The sequence below is a fragment of the Urocitellus parryii genome, chromosome 5 (assembly GCF_045843805.1).
Source record: "Urocitellus parryii isolate mUroPar1 chromosome 5, mUroPar1.hap1, whole genome shotgun sequence".
NCBI classification, from domain to species: domain Eukaryota; kingdom Metazoa; phylum Chordata; class Mammalia; order Rodentia; family Sciuridae; genus Urocitellus; species Urocitellus parryii.
Window position 1 is genome coordinate 25,481,100 of NC_135535.1, and position 20,700 is coordinate 25,501,799.

Below are 20,700 nucleotides of genomic sequence, written 5' to 3' on the forward strand. Positions count from 1 at the left end.
TTCTGCTCAGAGCTCCATGACATCTGCTACCATCTGTGGTGGCTACCTCTGAAATTTCTCTTCTTGCTAAGCCAGCCAGAATTTATTCCCTGCCAGGCCTTTAACTTGACTCAAGCAGTTAACAGGAACCAGCGTCAGCCGTGTTAACAGCTGTTCTGTTGGTGGTTACTCTACTCTGGCCTAGGCACTGGGAATTGGAGATTTTTTTTTTCCCCTCTTCTGCTTAAAAATAAGTTATAGAGTAGTAGAAAGAGGGCAGAATCATGCCTTGGTCTGTAGTAGGAGTTAGGGACTCATTTGCTTTTTTTTTTTTTTTTTTTTGGTGGAGGGGGTACCAGGGATAGAACTCGGGGGCACTCAACCACTGAGCCACGTCCCCAGCCCTATTTTGTATTTTATTTAGAGACAGGGTCCCACTGAGTTGCTGAACACCTCACTTTTGCTGAGGCTGGCTTTGAACTCCCGATTCTCCTGTTTCAGCCTCCAGAGCCACAGGGATTACAGGCATGTGCCATCACGCCTGGCTCCTTTTGCTTTAAAAAAAAAAAAAAAGAAAGAATTCTGCCCCAGGCTTGGATCCTTCTCTGATTCTGAACCACCCACATCATAGCAGTGGAACTAACCCAACTTTCCACCTGCTGTTTCCTCTCCCAAAGTTGTTTTGACTTCTCTTCTAAAATTATACATCCCTGTGGCTTAAAGCCCAGGCCCTGTAGCTCCACCGAACAGTGACCTATAAGACCTACCCCCAGACAGGCCTCAGGCAGAACAAACGCCCATGCCCAGTGGCTCAAGCCAGCAGGAACCCCAACACAGGCCTGGACTCACACGGAGGAGGCCTTCCCCAGACGTTACCCTGGCAATTATTGCAGGGTAGCTTCCTGGTATGTGTAGGGTTTCCCCCGTCAGCAAGGAACAGTCATCTAAGAAAGTCAATGAAAACCTGTGTGGAGAAGGAATGGAGGAGACCCATTGGGTCATTCAGCAACTATTCTCATAGGGGAGGCTGGAAGGACATGAAGCAGCTGGCAGGCTTTCTGGGTGTGCTAGGTGGCAGTATGTCCTTGTCCTGTTGGAGGCAGGAATCCTGCCTGGCAGCTGCCAAGGGTCTTCCTGGTACCAGTTCCCAGAGCTGGTTTGGTACTCCACTCTCCTCAGGCTCCAAGCCAAGCGGTAGGCTGTGTGTCTTGCTTCCTTTGGGGACCCTCCCTCCTGGGAACAGACGGAGCTACCCAGCTGGTCAGAGCAATTCAGCTCCTTGGCAGCTATATATATTTGAATGTAAATAACTACATTTGCTTTTTCTTTTCAGGGATGTCCTTGTCACAGTTGAGTTAGCATAAATCAGTTTCACAGGCAGGGTCACCTAATAAATGATTTTTTTTTTCTTTTTTTAGTAGTGGTACTAGGGATTGAACTCAGGGGTGCTTACCACTGTGCTACATCCCCTGCCCGTTCTATTTTTCATTTTGAGATAGGTCCTTACTAAGTTGCTGAGGTTGGTCTTGAACTTGCAATCCTCCTTCCTCAGCCTCCCAAGTTGCTGGGACTTCAGGTGTGCACCATCATACTTGACTAATAAATGAATATCGAAGTTTCTGAATTACTGTATGACACGGAGGACCCAGGCCATAGGAAGCAGGTAAAGCAGTTTTCATCGACTGAGCCCACCAGCCTGGGCAGGTGCAGCAAACAGCTGGTCTGACCCAAGAGCTGTGTCTGGGAGGGGTGACTCCCGCCAAGGCCAGGATCGGGGCACAGAGGCTGCCTTGAGCAGCTCTCCCGGCTGCAGGGGAGCCAGGGAGGCCTTGTATGCCACAGGCCCAGCATCCCACAGAGCAGAGGGGTTACTCACTGCTGACTCACAGCCAGGTGCTCATTTGCATGCTGTTCATTTGAAGCCCAAAGGGACAGGAACATCAGAAGGATCACTGCTTCCCCTTTCCAAACAGAGCCACCCCTGATCTTTAGAGGGCTCTCTGCTGTTGCACTGAATCTCTGAGGAGACCTAGAAATATTTCCATGGTGGATGGCCCCGCTCAGCCCTGTCCACGTGGCTGGCGGGCTGTGTGTCATTAAACTGAAAAAAAAAAAAAAAAAAAAAAGAGGAAAAGATCCAAGAAGTTAATTTGCTATATTGGAAGTTTACTCTCCTCCTCTTCCCCTTCACCAGCATGTTTCTTTCTTTGGGGGGAGGGGGAGGGTGCGCTGAGGATTGAACCCAGGAGTGCTCCACCACTGGGCTGTATCCCCAGTCCTTCTATTTATTTATTTATTTTTCATTTTGAGATAAGGTTTTGCTAAATTGCTAAGGCTGGCCTCAAACTTCCCATCCTCCTGCCTCAGCCTCCCAAGCAGCTGGGATTAGAAACGTGCATCACCGCACCAGGCACTATCACTTTTCTTTTTTGAACCCAGGGCCTCGAGCATGCTAACCAAGTGCTCTACCATTAAGCTACATCCCCAGTCCACCTTGTTTCTTAAAGAAATAGTTTCCATTCCCCTAAAATAAAAACCAGCATCAGCCCCAGACACTCCCCTAAGGATCCTTGGTGGGGTCACTGATGATCTGTTGTTCCCTATCGAATGTGTGCTTTTCCAGGCGTCTTAAATTCCACATCCCTTGTCACTGCGATGCCCCTCGCGTTTGAAACATTTTGCTCTCTTTGGATGTTGTCCTGACACTCCTCTTCTGGTTCTCCTGCCACCTCTTGACCCCTCTTTGCTACATAATCTCCATTTCGCCACCTCTGCACAAACTCCCCGGGATCTGTCCATCATCTGTGACTAGCACCACCATCTCTCTACTAGGAGTACCTGCCTCTCTTTTGAGCCGTAGACCCACAGTTACAATTATTTGCCCTTCATCTCTACCTAGACATCTTTTAAAACATCTCAAAGTAAAAAAAAAAAAAGGGGGGGGGGCTCTCTTTTTTTTGTCCTTACTTACAATCTCATTTGTAGCTCCTACCAGTGAAGACTCCACAGCCATCTACTCAGCCACTCAACTAGAAATCTTTCCATCAAGTCACGTCAATTCTATCTTCCAAATAAACCCCAAACCTACCCGCTCACTCTGTCCCACCTGCCATTACCTTGTTTGAGGCACCATTGCTTCTCCCCAGGACAGTTGGAACAGCCACCTAAATGGTCCCATGCTCTCCTGTTTTGCCCTAACCCAGTGTGACCTCCCTGTGACCTCCCACATGATCTTTCTAAAAATGCAAATCCGATTACTTGGTTCCATTCCTATACCCTTCAGTGGCTTCCCACTGCCCAGAGTCAAGTCTGAATTGGGGCATAGCCCACTAGGTACTGGAGCCAGCCCTTGAGGTATTGGAGCCGGCACAGTGCTCCAGCCTCAGCGCCCTCAGCCGGCCCCATGCTTCAGCCCTTGGCCCACTGAACTAGGGGGACACGCTAGTGCCTGCAGTCATACATCTCCTGTGGCCATCAGATGTCCTCTGTGAAGCCCTTGTGGGTGTCCCCTCTTGGCTCTCACAATACCTTTGTCCTAGTGATGGAGAAGTGTTTGCTTTCTGTCTGCTCCTGTGAGAGACAGTGAGTTCCTTGTGTCTAGAGCCATGTCTTACTCATCTGGCTCTTCCCAGGACATCACCGAGAGCCAGGCACGTAAGTGGCGTTCCCTAGGCGCAGTGCACACAGAAGCCATTTCCTGGGAGAATCAATGTCTAGTGGGCTGTTTTCCTTTACCCATGGGCTTCTGAGCACTTGGTGGGCTGGGACCGTCTCTTTCTTCTTTGTCTGCCATACTGAGATAGTTGGTATTCAGCAGATATTATTTAATGTGAATTCAGTTCTTGAACCTTCTTCCACAAACCCCTCCCAATGCAGAGGGACAAAGGTCTCTAGCAGAGCACCTGCACTTGGGAACAGTCTCCTTTCAGCTTCACTTTCCCTGATACTGACCTCCATGTCACCCTGCCCTTCCCATTCTCTCTCCACTGAACTAGAAGGAACTCTGAGGACAGAAAACAGGTCTCATAGAACAAGCTCAAGATCCACCCTGGCTAAAAATAGAGACACCTCAGAGCCCAGCGAGACCGGCTCTGGGTGCTTTTCATTTTTTAGGTTTTATTTTATTTTTAGTGGACACATATTGTACATATTTATGGAGTACAGTGTGATGTTTTCATATATGTATACGTCGTGCAATGATCAAATCGGGGGAATGAGTCTATTCATCATCTCGATTATCATTTCTTCATGATGAAAACATTCAGATCCTCTCTAGTAGCTGCTTTGAAATACCCAGGACATCCCTGGTAGCTATAGTCACCCTACGACTTATCACTCTTATCAGAGCAGTGACCACATTTCTGGAATCAAAACAAGGAGACATAGTTACCGAGAACTTTGAAGTGATAAGAAACGGTTCCTACTCACAGAAATGTCATTTGCCATCTGCTTAGAGGTCTTCCCCATTATCTCGCTTCGTCCCCAGCCACCCCGGGGCACATCCCCTTGTGCGCTTGAAGACCAGGTGGCACAGAGATGGTGGAGTTGGAACCAGAGCCGCCTCTTCTGCAAACCATCAGGCCACTTCAAGGGACACCAGACAGTCTGTGACGTGAGTGTGGGGTCCTGAAATAGTATCATTTATGAGATCTCAATGAGTCCTGTGAACAGTGGGAGAGAATATTAAAATCGTGACTTTCTGAATTTCGGAAGCCATTGTCTTGGAATAGGATGGCTAGATGTTGGGGACAGGAGTGTGGCCTCCAGCTGCAGTCACAGAGCTATCCTGCTCCCCTTATAACCTCGCTGAACTTCAGGGCTTGACACCTCCCATTTGGCACAAGGAAGTCCAGGTCTGTTCCCAGGTGCCAGAACTGTGTATTTACCTAGATCATATATTTAGACACTATTAATGTCTAAACAAGACCAATATGTAATGTATGATCACATGTACTATATTTAGGGGTGTTGGATTTATAGATGTAATTGGAGTTTATCAGTTTTTCAAATTTTCTAAATTTTAAAATTACCACAGAATTAAAGAAAATTTGGACATTCAGTGCAAAGAATTATATTTTTCCTGATCCTTCTGGGGGAGTAAGTTGCCCATCTGAGACCCCATCTATAAATACTTCAGTATAATTCCTAAAGATAAAAAACAGTCTCTTATGTAACCACAACACAGCCATCAAAATTGGGAAATTAAATAGATATCTTATTGACACTCAGTGCTCAGACTACCTTCAAGTTTCAACGGTTGTCCTGAGAATGTCCTTTGCAACAGAAGAATTCTGTTCAGAATTGCTTGCGTTTAGTTATCTCTTTTTTCTCCTTCTATCTGAACAGTTCCCTCTTTCCCTGACTGTCAGGATATTGGCACTTTTGAAGTTAGAAGCCAGTTATTTTGCATAATGCCCCCTCAATCTGATATTTCTTCAGGATTAATTCAAGTTATCTGTCCAGGGCCAGAATCACAGAAGTGACACCACCTTCTCATTGTGTCCCATAGATGCAGCACAATCTCATCTGTCCAACGAAGGTGGTGTGTGCCCAGCACTCTTACTGTAAAGGCAATTTCCCCTGCAGAAGTATTCTCTGGAGAGGTCCTTTGTACCTCCCTTTCCTCCTCTTATCCTGAATTTACTCGTTTATTTTCTTGTATCAGTATGGACTTGTGGTCTCCTGTTTTATTCAAAGGGTTACAAACCACGGTTACTATTCGTTTTAATGACCGCTCTTCTCTGGCATTCCCTCTTCCCTGTCCTTCAGGGCTTGACACCTTGACTGTCCAGTGGGAACTCACTCAAGCAGTGTTTGGCGACCTTTCCTCAGTTAATCCTTGACCATCCTTTTGGCACAAGGTGCTTCAGGCTCTCCCCACCCCAGACCTGGAGCTGAGGGTCCCTGCAAGGAGCCCAGGTTCTTTTCAGTGGAAAGCAGTATTTCAAAGCCCAGGTCTGGTGCCAGCTTTGCTCTTTCTATTGGAACATCCCAGAAGGGCTCCTAGGCCTGCCCAGCAGACCCAGGTAATGATCCCTATATAATGCACATCTGAGCTGAAAATATCATACGTTGAAATGCATTTTAAGACTCCAAACCTGTTGAATGCCATGCTTAGTAGCACAGCACGCTGCGGAGTATGGGTAAGTTCCCCTGGTGATCACATGGGTGACCAAGAGCTGTGGCTCGCCACTGCTGCCCAGCATCAGAAATGTCATACCACATGCCACCAGCCCAGGGGAAGACCCAGATTCAAACTCCGAAGTGTTGTGTCTATTGAACACCATTGTCAAAGTCAAAAAAGTAGAAGTCGAACCATCTTAAGTTGGGGACCATCTGTATTTACCCATTTGCTCACACTCTGAGCATATATGTCGTATCTCTGCTGTCCACAGCTGTTCTGCATGGTGGTATTTGGGTGCAAACACCCATCCCCAGGCTGCCGCTCCACTGGGTCACCCTCCCTACCCTGCTGGGGTCTCTGACACCCCAGCTGGGTTGCCCAGTGCATGGATGGCCTGTGCTCCCTGCTTATCCATGCTCTGCTGCCATCAAAGGGAGGCCTCTTCCCCCTCCTGGGCCGATTCCCTCCAGTCACGCTGTTTGAGCACTGCACTGGGGCAGGCCACCGACCCCTCCCCCATAGGTCCCCAGCTTGCTCTGCCCCACTAACCACGGATAACTTTAGAACTAAACTGTTCAAGAAGGGAACAAGGCTGGGAAGAGCAATTTTCTTGTGGATTTTTTTTTCCTGTTATTTTAGTACTACAAAATGACTTGGAAATATTATAAAGAAGTCTAAAGGGGCAAGGAATCAAAACTCTCTATTAATTCTTCTACCATTATTGGGGCTGGCATGGTAGCTCAGTGGTAGAGCGCTCGCCTGGCACACGTGAGGCCCTGGGTTTGATCCTCGGCACCACATAAAAATAAATAAATAAAATAAAGTACTGTGGCCATCTGCAACTGAAAAAAAAAAAAAGGAAACCATTATCCTTTTCCCTCCAAAAGTTTCAAGCAAGCAGACAAAACAAAGAAAGAAACAAAGAACTAGTGTCTTTTGAAAAAGGAATACAGGCCCGTGGTTGAAAAATCAAGAAGCAACGCTCCCTCCCACCTGGACCCCTCTGCACCTGCCACAACTGGTATCTGTGTCTCGTGCACCCTTCCAGCTATTTTTTGTGCATATGCAGCATGTGAGGGTTCCATTTCTCAACCCAGTTGGACCTTTACCTTGCTGATATGTTTACCTATGAGTCTTTTCACTTGCACGTACTCAACAAAATATATACTTTTAAAAAATGTTCCTATACTTGGGTTCTTCCAAAGTATCATTGTAAGTGGCTGCATGATTTTCCATCACTGAATACGTGTCTCCTTTGGATGATCTCCTGTTGTTGGAGGACTGCCATGTTGATCAGCTCTGGCCTTCCTGTGCCAGGGAAGTCACAAAGCCAGCTTGGCTTGGAGAAGCAGTTCAGCCATCTTCCATGGCTGGTAATAGACTATTGAGCTGAAACAATAGAGATTTGTTTTTCGCACTAAGAGGCATTTGGAAGGTGGGTGGTTAAATCCAAGCTTTGAGCAAGACTCCACAATGCAAAAATTCTGAAGTGAAGTCATCAAAGGTAGGATGTCCAGAGGGTGACTGACACCTCCCCCAGGGACCTTGAACCCCTCACCCTCTTCAAGGGGGCCATGAGGAGGCTTAGTGACAGAGCATTTGCCCAGCATGCACCAGGCTCTGAGTTCCATGCCCAGTAGCTCAAAAATAAAATAAAATAAAAAGAGCATAAAAGGACTGGGGGAGGGGAGAGAAAGCATTCTTGAGTTTCTTTCTCTCTGTGGATTTCTGCTGAGATGACAGGGATGGGGTCCTGCAGGGATGGGGTCCTGCCGCCCTCACCACGAGGTCGGGGTGAGATGGGCCTGGAGGGAAGTGAAAAAGCCAGAGCCTGTGTGGCCGCCAAGCAGAGGGACCGAGGAGGCCTGTGTTGGGGACAGTCTCAAAGATGCTGCATGTGTCCTGCTGGGCTGACACGGGCCACACAGGAGAGAGGCTGTGTGGGGTGAGTTGGATCATGCCCAGTGGGGTGGGGTGTAGCTGAAGGAAGGGGGAGTCCAGCAGGAGGGAGTTGGAGGTGGACACAACACCCTGTCCTCCCTGCAGGTCCAGGAGCCGCAGGGAGGATCCCCTGGGTGGCCAAGAACCCGCAGAAGCACTCCACGTCAGCTCCCATCTTCTGGGGCCAGAGCACCAGTGCCCATGAATGGCAGTCCCCACGCAAGAACGACCCTGCCCTCCACTTTGACATTGGCCATCCCCACGTCCCGACCCAAGGGTCCAACGCACCCAGCGGGCTGGTAGGGAAAAGAGTTGGGTGCAAGAATGAAAAAAGGAGAAGCAGGAGGCAGAAGAAAGGAGAAGGGAGCCGAAGGTCCTTCCTACTTCGGGTGTCGGGCCTGATGCAGGGCTCGGGGTGATGGAAAATCTGTTCAGGGTTTTTATTTGTCTTTGTTTTTATTTTTATTTTTTCTTTTGGAAGTAGCTTCAGTCTGTCTGTTACCTAGGGTGTGGACAAAGCCATGGACCTGGCAGAGCTGTCATCTGGAAGTAGGGGAAGAGTATGCCCTGAGTCACCCCCAGGGACCATGGGAACAACAGGAAAGTTCGTTGTTCTCACCTCTCATGAGTGATGTGCTCATCATACCACTTTCAAATAAAGTAACCATGACCTAAGCAACAGGGATTTGTTTTCCTTACTTAAAAAGAAGTTGGGAGGTGTGTAGTTGCGGGCTGGTTCATCAGCTCAGTGAGTGCCAAGGACCAAGTTCATCCATCCTTTCGCTTGCTGATCTCCACGCACCAATGTCTCTCCTCTTGGTCACAAGATGGCTGCCCCAGATACAGGCATCACATCCTCACACATAAAAACAGGGAGTTGCAGGCTCTCCTCATTCCATGCCTTTTAGAGAAAAATCTGTTCTGGAAGGCCTCCTCTGACCAACCTATGACCTATAGACCAGAACTGGGTCACATAACCACCCCTCCCAACACATTTCCTGAGTGTTTCCACTTCCTTATTGCCTTAGACTTTTCAAACGGTGATAATCTAGAATAGTGTCTCCCACCCAATGAGGTCATCGATTACCTAATTGTCCAAACTGGTGCATGGATTTCACAGCCCTGGAATTACTCGATTTCTAGATCGGTCATTATCACAGACCTCTTCCTGCTCTTTGACATTTTGTTCCCCCTTTTGGTATTAGCAGAGCTCTGTGGCTCACTTATCTTTATTCCATCTTATTTATTTATTTTTTTAAATTTTTGTGGTATGGGGGATTGAAGCCAGGGGTACTTTACCAGTCCTTTTAATTTTTATTTTATTTTTAAAATTTGAAACAGGGTCTGAGTTGTGATCCTCCTGCCTCAGCCTCCTGAGTTGCTGGGATTGCTGATATGCACCACTGCATTTGGCCTCTCCTCCTCCTTTCTTCACACTCTCCATGCATTCAGCTGTCCCAGGGTGACAAATACTACCACAATTTGATAATTCTTTAGCTTTAAGCTATACGTTCATATTTTTAAAAATTCCTTTATGATATCTATATATTGATATCCCAGAGCATCAGACTAAAACATCTAGGTCATTGTTTTCCCCTTTTGCCAAATCTGTTCTTTCTGTATTTTATTTCCATTAAAGATAGCACCCCACCACCTACCTACCTAGTCAGCCACCCTGGAACATCAGAGCCCCCACCCTCGTCATTGTCACTATTCAGTTTTGTCGATTCTACCTTCCAAATATGGCTTAGAATTTTTATCTTTCCATCTCAACTGGAAATACATTGGTCCAGGTTCAGTTTTTCCCAGGATGATAGTAACAGTGACTTACCTATTGCCCCTTTCCCTTTCTCCCTGCCTTGTATGAGGATATAATGCCTGGAACAGTGGCAGCCACCTTGTAACCACAAGGTAACTAGAGTAAGAGCCAAAAGCCAAAGTGCTAAGGGTGGCAGCAGGAAGGTGGAGGAAAGCTGCTTCTCTGTCAGCCCCGTGGAGTGGTGGAATCGGTGCCAGGAATTGTATCATAAAGCACTCCTCATCCAGGCAGGGAGCAGCCACTTGATGACATGTTGACACAGTGATTTTTGAAGCAGCTGTTTCAGTGTCAGGGTCACTTTTTGATGGATGGGAGGGGGAAATCCAAGTGACTAAAAGGTTCTTTTATTGTGGTTTCTAAGGAATGTGTTCAACAGAAATCATATAAGCCCTGGCTTGTCTCTTTCTCTGGGCACTACTTTTAATTTTTAATATGAAGCTGCATTTTGAGAAATTTTGTGGTGGGCATTTTAAAATGTTAGGGTGGGTGAGTGTTCAGTAAGTCCCTTGAGCCTGAGAATGGGTGGGTGGTGAGGGGGAGAACCCAGAGTGGCTGGAGAGTCGAGGGGGGCAAGATATGTAGCCCGTCAGGATCTAGAAAGGTGGGAGCCCCTCTTTCCAAAATGGAGGTGCCCCTTGAACTGGGGTGTCCTTGGCCTCCTTCTCATCCAGCCTCTGCTTTCAGGACTATGTGGGTGACATGCTTTCAGCTCCATGTCATACAGGGAGCAGAGCATCTCTTGCCACTGAGGTCCACAGTCCGTCTGGAGGTATGGGACAAGTGACCTGGTTGGAAGCAGGGCTGGGGACTTGTCCGGAAGTCGTAGGTGATTAAGTGGCTACTGTGGGCTGCTGAGGGGAGCCATCAGATAGAGTCCCTATGGTACCACCCACAGAGAGGCAGGAAGAGGATTTCAGAGCAGCGGGAGACTAGGGGTCCTGGAGCTGATGGGGGACAAGGCAGAGCAGAGGCCCCTTTGGAAGCATCCACATGCCCATCGGGAAGTGCCGGTGGCCTCGGCCACTTGCTGCTGATCCCGTGGCATCCTAGCACGTTTGCACACCATCAAGATTGGCAATGGAGAATGCAGCTTATATCGCCAAGAACGAATCCCTGGGACCAGTCCCCTAGAATCTTCCAGATCATCATCACTGGACCCCAGAGAGAATGGTCCTCTACCTCCCCTCCACTCTTCCCCAAACTGCCCCAGACATGGCTCTTCTGATGACAAAGCCCGGGCAGGCTTTACGAGACCTTACTAATTATGGCTGGTTGGTTATTTCTCAACAAATGGTTTTCAGTCTCAGAGCTGAAGAGCCGCCCTTGAACAGTCAGTGTTCCATGGTTATTGGCCACTGAGAAATGGCATCTTTTGCTCCTGTCATTTCTTCTAATTGGGCTCCTTCCCCACCTCAGGGAAGGGTGTTAGAGGAGAGGGCACTTCCCCCACGAGCGTGGCCTGAATTCACAGAGCCTTCCTGGCCTTGGCCCGTGGCCACCCAGCTTTGGCCATTTCTGGGGAGCCTGCAGCCTCCTTGGGTGTGGGGCTCCTCATTGCTGAGGTTAGAGCAGCCTCTAGGGGTTGCCATGGGTTACTGAGGGCCTGGCTCCGCATCTGGATCTGTGAAGCCAGAGCTCCCGCTGTCCTCCAGGTGGCTCCAGGGTTCCTGGGCAGGAGCTGGAGCTGCTTAGGGAAGGGGGTGAGGAAGGACACGCGATTGAACCTGTGGACGGTCAGCTTGCCCAGCCCACCGAGAATCGCCCCCCTTCCAGGCTGCACACGCGCACGCCCAGCCCCTGCTGTGAGTGGGGAGCACATTCAGGTCACCACCCAGCTCTTCCCACGTCCCAACTGCCTTAAGCAGACCAGGGAGGCCCTGGAGCTCCATTGCTGAGGGGCCTTAACTTCTTCCTGAGTCTGTGGGCTGGCCCTGCCTGGCCCTGCCTGGCCCTGGTTTTATGCTTTGTCTCCAGATTGAATCCAGTCTTACCACCCTCTGCTAAGAGCCTCTAGCAACTTCTCTTTACCCCTGGGAGGAAGGCAGCACTCCCAGCACTGCCTCTAGACCTGCTCTCCCACTGGCCCTGCTGTCCGCAGCCTCCTCTCCTGGGCTGTCTGTCAGTGTTGGTCACTCCTGAGATGTGGCCACGCAGCCCCCACTGGTCTCAGCTCTGGGGGACGCATGGCAGATTCTGATAATTAGTTTTCTGAGTGTGTGTGTGTGTGTGTGTGTGTGTGTGTGTGTATGTGTATGATCCAGAGTGCCTGTGATAATAGATATATACTATCTTTATTTAGAAATAACTAACCAGCTCTGCCCTCTGCAGAGCTCTGAGCTCCAGATCTGGAAGATGACAAAGGAGTTTAAGACGCAGCTCCTACACCATGGAATTTTACCTTCTATTTGGGTAAATAAGGTGTGAACCCACAAAACAATTAGAAAACAAGTGTTCGACCAGAGGCTGCCATCTGCCGCCTGTGGATTGAACCCAGCCCTAAAGTGCGTCTTTAACAATTCTAGCCAGCTCTGTTGTTGCCACTGTTTGCCAGTTTTTAAAAGTGTGGCAGAACACGTGTAACGTAAAATGCACTCTTTAACCAGTTTAAAGTGTCCAGTTCAGTGGCGCAAGGTATGTGCCTGTCATTGTACCATCCGTCCCTACCCTCCATCTGCATTTCATCTTGCAGAACTGACGCTCTGCCCTCCTCAGACACTGACTCTCGTTCCTGCTTGCCCAGCCTCTGGCAGCCCTCAAGCTACAGCCTATCGCCCTGTGATTCCGACTGCTCTGAGCTCCTTGTCCACGGGGAATCACACGGTGTTCACCTTCGGGTGACTGACATTTCAGTTAGCAAAGCGTCCTCCAGCCCCTCCACAAGGCACCGTGTGTCAGAGTTCTCTCCCGTTTAACTCTATGTAACTCGACTGTGTGTGCCAGCGTCTTGCTTATCTGTTCATTGTCAATGGACTCAAATCGTGCCACTTTTTTAGCTCTTGTAACTCATGCTGCTATGAACATGGGTGTACAGATATCTTTTCAAGACCCTGTTTTCAATTCTTGGGGTACATATACCCAGAATTGAAATTGCTAGATCGTATGTTAATTTCATTTTTAGTTCTTTGAGCAACTGATGTACAGTTTTCCACAGTGCGTGTACCACTTTGTATTCCCATCAGTAGTGCAGAAGTTTCCAATTGATCCATGTCCCTCCCAACCCTTGCTGTCTTTTATGGGTCTTTTTCTTTTTTTGGAAGTCACATCAGAGTGGGTATGAAGTAGTCAGCAGTTTTTTGTTTTTTTAAAAATTTTTAAATTCCTTGCCAGTGTTTACAAGTCAGACTTTATGTTTTCTTCTTCTTTTAATCTAGATTTCTAGTTCTTTAACAAAACAAAACAAAACAAAACTGGAGAACTGGGCTGGGGTTGTGACTCAGTACAGCACTCACCTTACAAGTGTGAGGTGCTGGATTTGATCCCCAGCACCACATAAAAATAAAATAAAGGTGTCCACCTACAACTGAAAAAAATATTAAAAAATGAAATAAAACTGATAACTCTGGCAGGTCCAGGTCTGTACTCACCTCTGGTGGACAGCTGGCTGGAGCTGAGCAGCAGCTGCCCCTTGGCACAAGGCAGGACCTGCTCCTTCCAGCCCACCTTGTCACCTCTCTGCACGGAAGGTGAAAACATGAAATCAGGCAGGGGACCTGAGAGGGAGCACAGGTGCCGCACTTGTATTGAGTGTGCAAACACTCGTCCTTCCCCCTCCGTGCTTTGCTTCCTGGCCCTGTCCGCATCTGGCCTGGTGATCCCCGCTGAACGGTGGTGACTCCTAGCCATCAGGTACACTGAGACAACAGGTGAGCTGGGCCAGTCAGAGGCAGCTTGAGAAAAGGGGTAGAATTTCACTTCTGCTCTGAAAGAGGATGTCCTCGTCCCCTAGAGCTGCCCTCATCAGTGCCACAGACCAGGGCAACAGAAGCCCACTGTCTCCCAGTTCTGAGGCTCTAACTAAGTCTGAGACCAAGGCCTGTGCAGAGCTGAGGCCTCTCTCCTTGGCTTGTACATGGTCTTCCCTCTATTGCAGTCTGTTGCCTATTTTTTTTTTTTAACAAAGACACGAGTCACATTGGACTAGGGACACCCCATATGGCCTCATTTTATCCCAAATACCTCTTGAAAGACCCTGTCTCCAAAGATAGTCCCATTCTGAGGTCCTGGAGGTTGGGATTTCAACCCAGGAGTGCTGGGAAGACACAATTCAGCCCACAGCAGATGGGTGTGACAAGGGAGGAGAGAGAAGGACGGGGCTTGTGTTTTGTCATCTGCTAGCCCCTGTGTGAGATTCCTATTACTGTCATAACAAACTGTTGCCACGTGCCAACTGAAACAACACAAGTTCATTTTCATCCAGTTCTGGATGTTCTAAAATCACATGCTGCAGGTCTGCAATCCCCGAAGCTGGAGGGAGGAGCCCTCTTTTTTTTTTTTTTTTTTTTTTTGCTTCTTCCAGTTTCTAGAGGCTCCCGACATGACTCTTGACCTGCTTCCATCATTATGTTCCCTTCTCTGTCTCTGACTCTCCTGCCTCTTTTCTATGATGATCCTTGTGATGACAATGGATGATTTTCCCATCTCTTTAACCTAATCACATTTGCAAAGTGCCCTGCCCTGTAAGGCAGCATAGTCCCAGATGCATGATTGGAACATGGTGTCTCTGAGGGAGCAGGCAGTTCTACCTCCAGCAGTGCCCTTTCCTTCCTCCCTGTTGCACTGTGGAAGAACTAACTAGTGGGAGCCATCTGTCAGAGCACCTCACTAGAATGCTTCCCGGGACCCAAGCCAGATCTGACCTTTGAGGGGTTTCTTTGTAAGTGGAAAAGCAGTGAATTCTGAGTCTGGAGCTGGGGAAGGTCAAGCCTCCTCTAAGGTCAATGTTGTGGTCTGCGCTTGGTGGAGATGGACGCGGAGGTGTGGAGGAGAGTTCTGGAAGTATTCCCACTGCTGCTTCCAGCTGTTCCCGAGGCCAGCAGTTTGGGAATTAGTATATCCTCTGCTTGTTTCCATCCCTGGAAATCAAAATTATCCTGACCCACAGAGCTGTTTTGAGTGAGGGCTAGACCTCAGGGAATGTAGAGACAGCAGGAGCAGGGAAGAGTTATCTTGAAGCAGGTGAGCACTCTCCAACCTGAGAGCCTCCCAGGCCCTGGGTGGGCGTCATGTTCACGCAGTTAGGTACAATCTTTAGAGGATACATTAACCCCAGTGAGTAAGACACATCGGTCTCCATTTCAACCTCTATTAAATTGCTGGCCTCCCCCCTCAACGGGGGACACAGGCATTTTTGAAAACCAGCTAAAGGGAAATTGAGTTGACGTGTTTCACTTGTATTAAATGGAGAATGTTTATAGGTTTCTGTTGTTTCATTAGATGGCTGGTTGGCTGGGTGTAGAAATGGCTTTTAGAAAGACTCCTTCTGCATGGGCCTACCCAGCCTATGGCATGAAGGTGCAGGGCTGGAGGGCCTTCAGGATATGAAATGTCCCACAGTACCCACCCCCAGAAATGTGAGGAGAACAGAGGCGAGTCCGAGTCTGGTCTGTTAAAAAAAAAAAAAAAAGTTCTCCCAATCATCAGAATGTAGGATTGTAAGATGAGTGATTGATTGGAGTCTTGATTTGTGGTCAAAAACTAAAGTTCTCTCCTGTCAGGAAGAAATTGGGCAAAATTGAATATATCTGAATTCCTGGTGGAAACTGATGACAAACCTGTAGATTAAAGCAAGCAGTGAGTTTAGTCTGTGTGTGAAATTGCAGGCCAAGGGCTGAGGTTGTGGGTCAGTGGTTGAGCATTCACCTAGCATGGGTGAGGCCCTGGGTTCGATCCTCAGCACTACATAGAAATAAATTAATTAATTAAAAATATTGTATCCAACTACAACTAAAAAAATAAAAAAAAAGAAATTGCAGGCCAAGCTTCCTAAGGTATAGGCCTATGTCTTAGCAAAACATCACCATAACAGGTTGTGAAGCAAAAATAACTTTCCTACTTTCTCAACCCTGCTAGAAAACAGCCTGAAGTCTCTATTTCCTCTGTAGATAATGGTATTTCAAACTTATCATTCCATGAAAAAAAAAATCAAAGAGGATGCCCCCAAACAGGAAGGAAAAAGCATCATAGAAGTGCATCAGGCAGTTGAGTTATTTGTTTCTCTGTCTGGTATTTTCCAGCTTTGAAGACTTTGTAACTTGTTCTAATGTGTTTTCTCATCCTGTTAATGTTTGTTATTTACTTTTGTGTTTATAAATTTATATTCACCTTTTTTTAAAAAGAGTGCCCCATCATTCAGGCCCCATTACCTGGAACTACTCCCAATGTGTAGGCCACATTAAAGAGGTGGGGATGGCCAGCCTCCCTGAACAGCCTGCCTGCGAACTGAGGGTCATGGAAGATAGGTCGAGAGGGAGACAGGTGAGGGATACTGATGGCCGGGGATGAGGAAGGCCAGATGTGGGGCAGGAGGGCTCAACAGGGTTGACAGAAGATATGCAATGGTTCCTGTCAAGGAAAGTGACATGAGGATATGAAAGAGGGGTTCTCTTCCCATGTGACAGATGTTTTCCTGCAGCTTCAGCCTTCTGTACCTGTAAGGAATGGGGAGATGATGAAAGACTGAAGCAGGTGGTACATTCCAGAATCCTGAAAAAGAGTCAGAAATGTGTCACTCCCTGAAACTGTGATTTATCAGTGCCGACATAAATGAATGAGGGTGATCAGAGCTTGGGTGCTTCCCAAATCTCATGAGGGTCTTCAGGAAATAAGGGAAACCTCCATTCATCACGAGTGGAGAGTGTATCCTGAAACCCCATCTGGGAAGCACAGGTTCAAATGTAACTAATAAAAGATGCACTTTCCAAGAACACTGCTCAGTGGATAATGACGTATGACAAAGTGTTTAAAAAAGCAAATTAAAAAGTGACAGTCTCAGACACACTCATACACAGATGAATAAATTAGACTAAAAAAGCCATAAGGCAGAAGACACATAATGGTTTTTATCTAAAGACAAATGACACCTAAGGGGAAATATTTGCAACTCGCATCACAGCCAAAAAGTAATTTTCCTAATACATCAGAGTTCCTATAAATTGATTTTTTTTTTATAAAAACACTAACCATCTAATAGAAAAAGAGGCAATTCAGAAGAAAGGAAATACAAATGCCTCTTAAGATGGAAAGATATTAAACCTTATTCACAATAAGAAAATGAAAAATAAAATTACGCTGCAATTTCACTTTCAACTATCAGACTGGCAAAGATAAAAGAGGGTTCAGCAAAGACGTGAGGAATCAAGCTCTCTCCTGAATTGTTGGTGGGAACAACAATTCTGTGGGTGCAATTTCTGTGGGGAGCAATTTGGCAATAGCTGTCCAGACTGCAAGAGAATATAGCCTGGACTCTTGCAATTTGACTTCTAGGAACTTAATTACATGGTCGCATATGTATGATATGACATATATACAAGATTATTTGTGGGCTAGGGCTTTAGCGAGTTAGAAGAATGACTGGCTAGCAGGCAGGAAGCTATGGGTTTGATCCCCAGCAGCACACACACACAAAATATGTATACATATAAATATGTATATGTGTGTGTATACATACATACATACATATTATTCACAACATATTTTATAACAAAAATGAGAAGCTGTCTACCTAGAAAGAATAAATAAATTATATACCTATGTTGGGATATTACTCAGCTGTAGAAAAGAATGAGGAAACTCTATTTTAACTAAACTAAAATGATCTTCAAGATATAAAAGTAAGGCTCTCAGGGCTGGGAATATAGCTCAGTTGGTAGATTGTGTGCCCTGCATACACAAGGCCCTGGATTCAATCCCCAGCACCACAAACAAACAAACAAACAAAAAACACCACCACCACCATCAATAACAACAACAACAAACAAAAGTGAGGTTCTCTGCTCCTCCATGTTCAACAGACAGCCACATCTTCTCGCTGTGCAGGGCAGGGCCAGCCACATCCCTGACACATAATAATGAAGGCTGGAGTGAATGGAGGCTGCTTTCAACTCTAGCAAAGTGAATATTATCTTCATCAATGACCCGTATACTGACTTCAACTACCTGGTCTATATGTCCCAATGATTCTATCCAATGGCACCCTCAAGGCAGAGAATGGGAAAGTTGTCATCAATGGAAAGTCCATCTCCATCTTCTAGGAGCAAGATCCCGCCAACAGCCAATGGGATGATGCTGGTGCTGAATACGCTGTAGCATCCACTGGCATCTCACTATCACGGAGAAGGCCAGGGCTCAGTTGAAGGATGGCACCAAAATGGTCATCATCTCTGCCCCTTCTGCTGGTGCCCCCCATGTGTGTGATGGGTGTGAACCGTGAGAAGTATGGAAACCCCCTCAAGATCATCAGCAATGCCTTCTGCACCATCAACTGCTTAGCCCCCCAGCCAAGGTCATCCATGACAACTTTGGCATTGTGGAAGGACTCATGACCACCGTCCTTGCCATCATTGCCACTCAGAAGACCGTGGGTGGCCCCTTTGGGAAACAGTGGCATGATGGTCGTGGGGCTGGCCAGACATCATCCCTGCTTCCACTGACACTGCCAAGGCTATGCACAAGGTCGTCCCTGAACTGAATGGGGAGCTCCCTGGCATGGTATTCTGTGTGCCCACCCCAACATGTCAGTTGTGGATCTGACCTGTCGCCCAGAAAAAGCTGCCAATCATGATGACATCAAGAAGGTGGTGAAGCAGGCATTGGAGGGCCCTCTAAGGTCTCTTGGGCTACATGGAGGTTGTCTCCTGTGACTCTTCCATGCTGGGGCTGGCATTGCCCTCAATGACCACTTTGTCAAGTTCATTCCCTGGTATGACAAAGAATTTGGCTACAGCAACAGGGTGGCAGATCTCATGGTCCACATAGTCTCCAAGGAATCAGAGCCCCTGGACCACCACCCCAGCAAGAACACAGAGGAAGAGCGAGGTCTTCAGCTGCTGGGGAGTCCCTGCTCCTAACTCAGTCCCTCAACATACCAAGAATCTCCCTCCCAATTTCCATCCCAGACCCCTGAAGAAGGGGAGGGGCTTAGGGAGCCCTACTGTCACGTACCATCACTAAAGTCCACTGCATCCAGCCAATACACACACACACACACACACACACACACACACACACACACATACTCACGAGACAGACTTGGTAACACACACCTGCCATCCCAGCAACTTGGAAGGCTGAGACAGGAGGATTGCAAATTCAAAGCCAGCCTCAGCAACTTAGCAAGACCTTGTCTCAAAATAAAAAAAAATGAAAAGGGCTGGGGATATAGCTTAGTGGTAGAGCACCCCTGGGTTCAGTCCCCAGTACAGCAGGAAAAAGAAAAAAGAAGAAGAAAGCTATAGAGGAAAATATAAAGTACTCCACTATTACTGCTTTAAAAAGAACAATTGCGAGGAGTGTAGCGGTGTGTATGGCTCAGAGAAGCAAAACGTATCCACAGGGTCCACCAGTTGCTTCTTGAGTAAGGCTCTGGGTACCTGGGGCCTGAGGCTGTAAGCAGTAAACATTCAGCAAATGTTTACTGAGGGCTGGTTTTGTGACAGGCCCAATGGCAGGGGCTGGGGATGCAGCAGTTAATAAAAGAGACAAGGTCCTACCCGCATGCAGCTTGTGTCTTAGTCAAGAAAATAGGCAATAAACAGATAAAAACGTATGCATGGACAAGTGATTGTCAAACAGATGGACAGAGTGGGGGAAGGAAGCAAGAAACAAAGTGGCTAGGGATTTAAAGAAATTTTAAAAAACAGCAAATAGAATAAATGTGGGGGAGGGTCTGGTTTTAGCCAGGGTGATGGTCAGGGTAGACTCAAGTCATCCAGATATCTGAGGTAGGAGCACCCAGGGTCCAGTGCAAAGGCCTAATGTTTTGTTTTGTTCTGTTTTGAGAAATAGCAATAGTTTCGTTTTTGAGGTGACTGTGGTTCAAGCAGAGAGAGCAAAGGGGACAGTGACAGGCACGGAATTATGTTCCTGCATCTAACACTTCCAGGAGCAGCCCCACCTGCCTGGGCCTGCAGGGGTGGCACCAACCCTTCAGGGATTTCCTCAGAAGACCTGGTTCCTTTTCCAACAGGAGGTGTTTGGCCACAGCAGGAAAACACCAGCCTCCTAACTATAGAGGGTAAATAGGTTGGCACAGTCCGTATTCTGGGGCAATACCTATATTTTTAGCTAATGCTGTATTAACTTCTTTGTGAAATAACCTTCAGAAACAAAGGTAGCTCTTTTGATGACGCAGGCTTCACATTCCAAACAGAGTGTTTGTCCCCACAAGCCTAAAAGCAGTTCTCTATTCCAGAGACCCTCATTATCTTAGAAGGAAACGGATACAAACTCTTGCCCCAATACAGGCTCTTCCTGAGCCTTGTGTGTTCCAGAAGCAGCCGCAGATGAAGCAGCCCTCTGCCATGCTCTTCGATGGCTGCGTCCCCTGGGACCTCGGTTTCCATGGGGTTGCTATTTCTCTGGATGACATGTGCTATGTAAACTCTCCAGTCACAACTGGGTCCTGGCTCTTTAAGACAACAAATCCCCAGGGGGAAGAGGGTTGAGTCTTGCTTAATTGGACAGTTGGTTGTATCCAGAGAGAAGTGTTTGCAGAGCACATCAAAAGCCAGCCCAGGGACCCACATGTTTGCTCAGTATCCACACAGCAAACAACAAGAGCCTCTCTTGAATGGAGGGGTCAGAAAGGATTTTCCTCAAATCTAGCGAACCTCTGGGGTGA

The 20,700-nt window shown here is 47.4% G+C and overlaps 1 pseudogene; it reads left to right on the forward strand.

Annotated features, from left to right (window-relative positions):
* Window positions 1–17,945: 17,945 nt before the first annotated feature.
* LOC113189521 (glyceraldehyde-3-phosphate dehydrogenase pseudogene) lies at window positions 17,946–18,928 on the forward strand (annotated as a pseudogene).
* The last annotated feature ends 1,772 nt before the right edge of the window (window positions 18,929–20,700 follow it).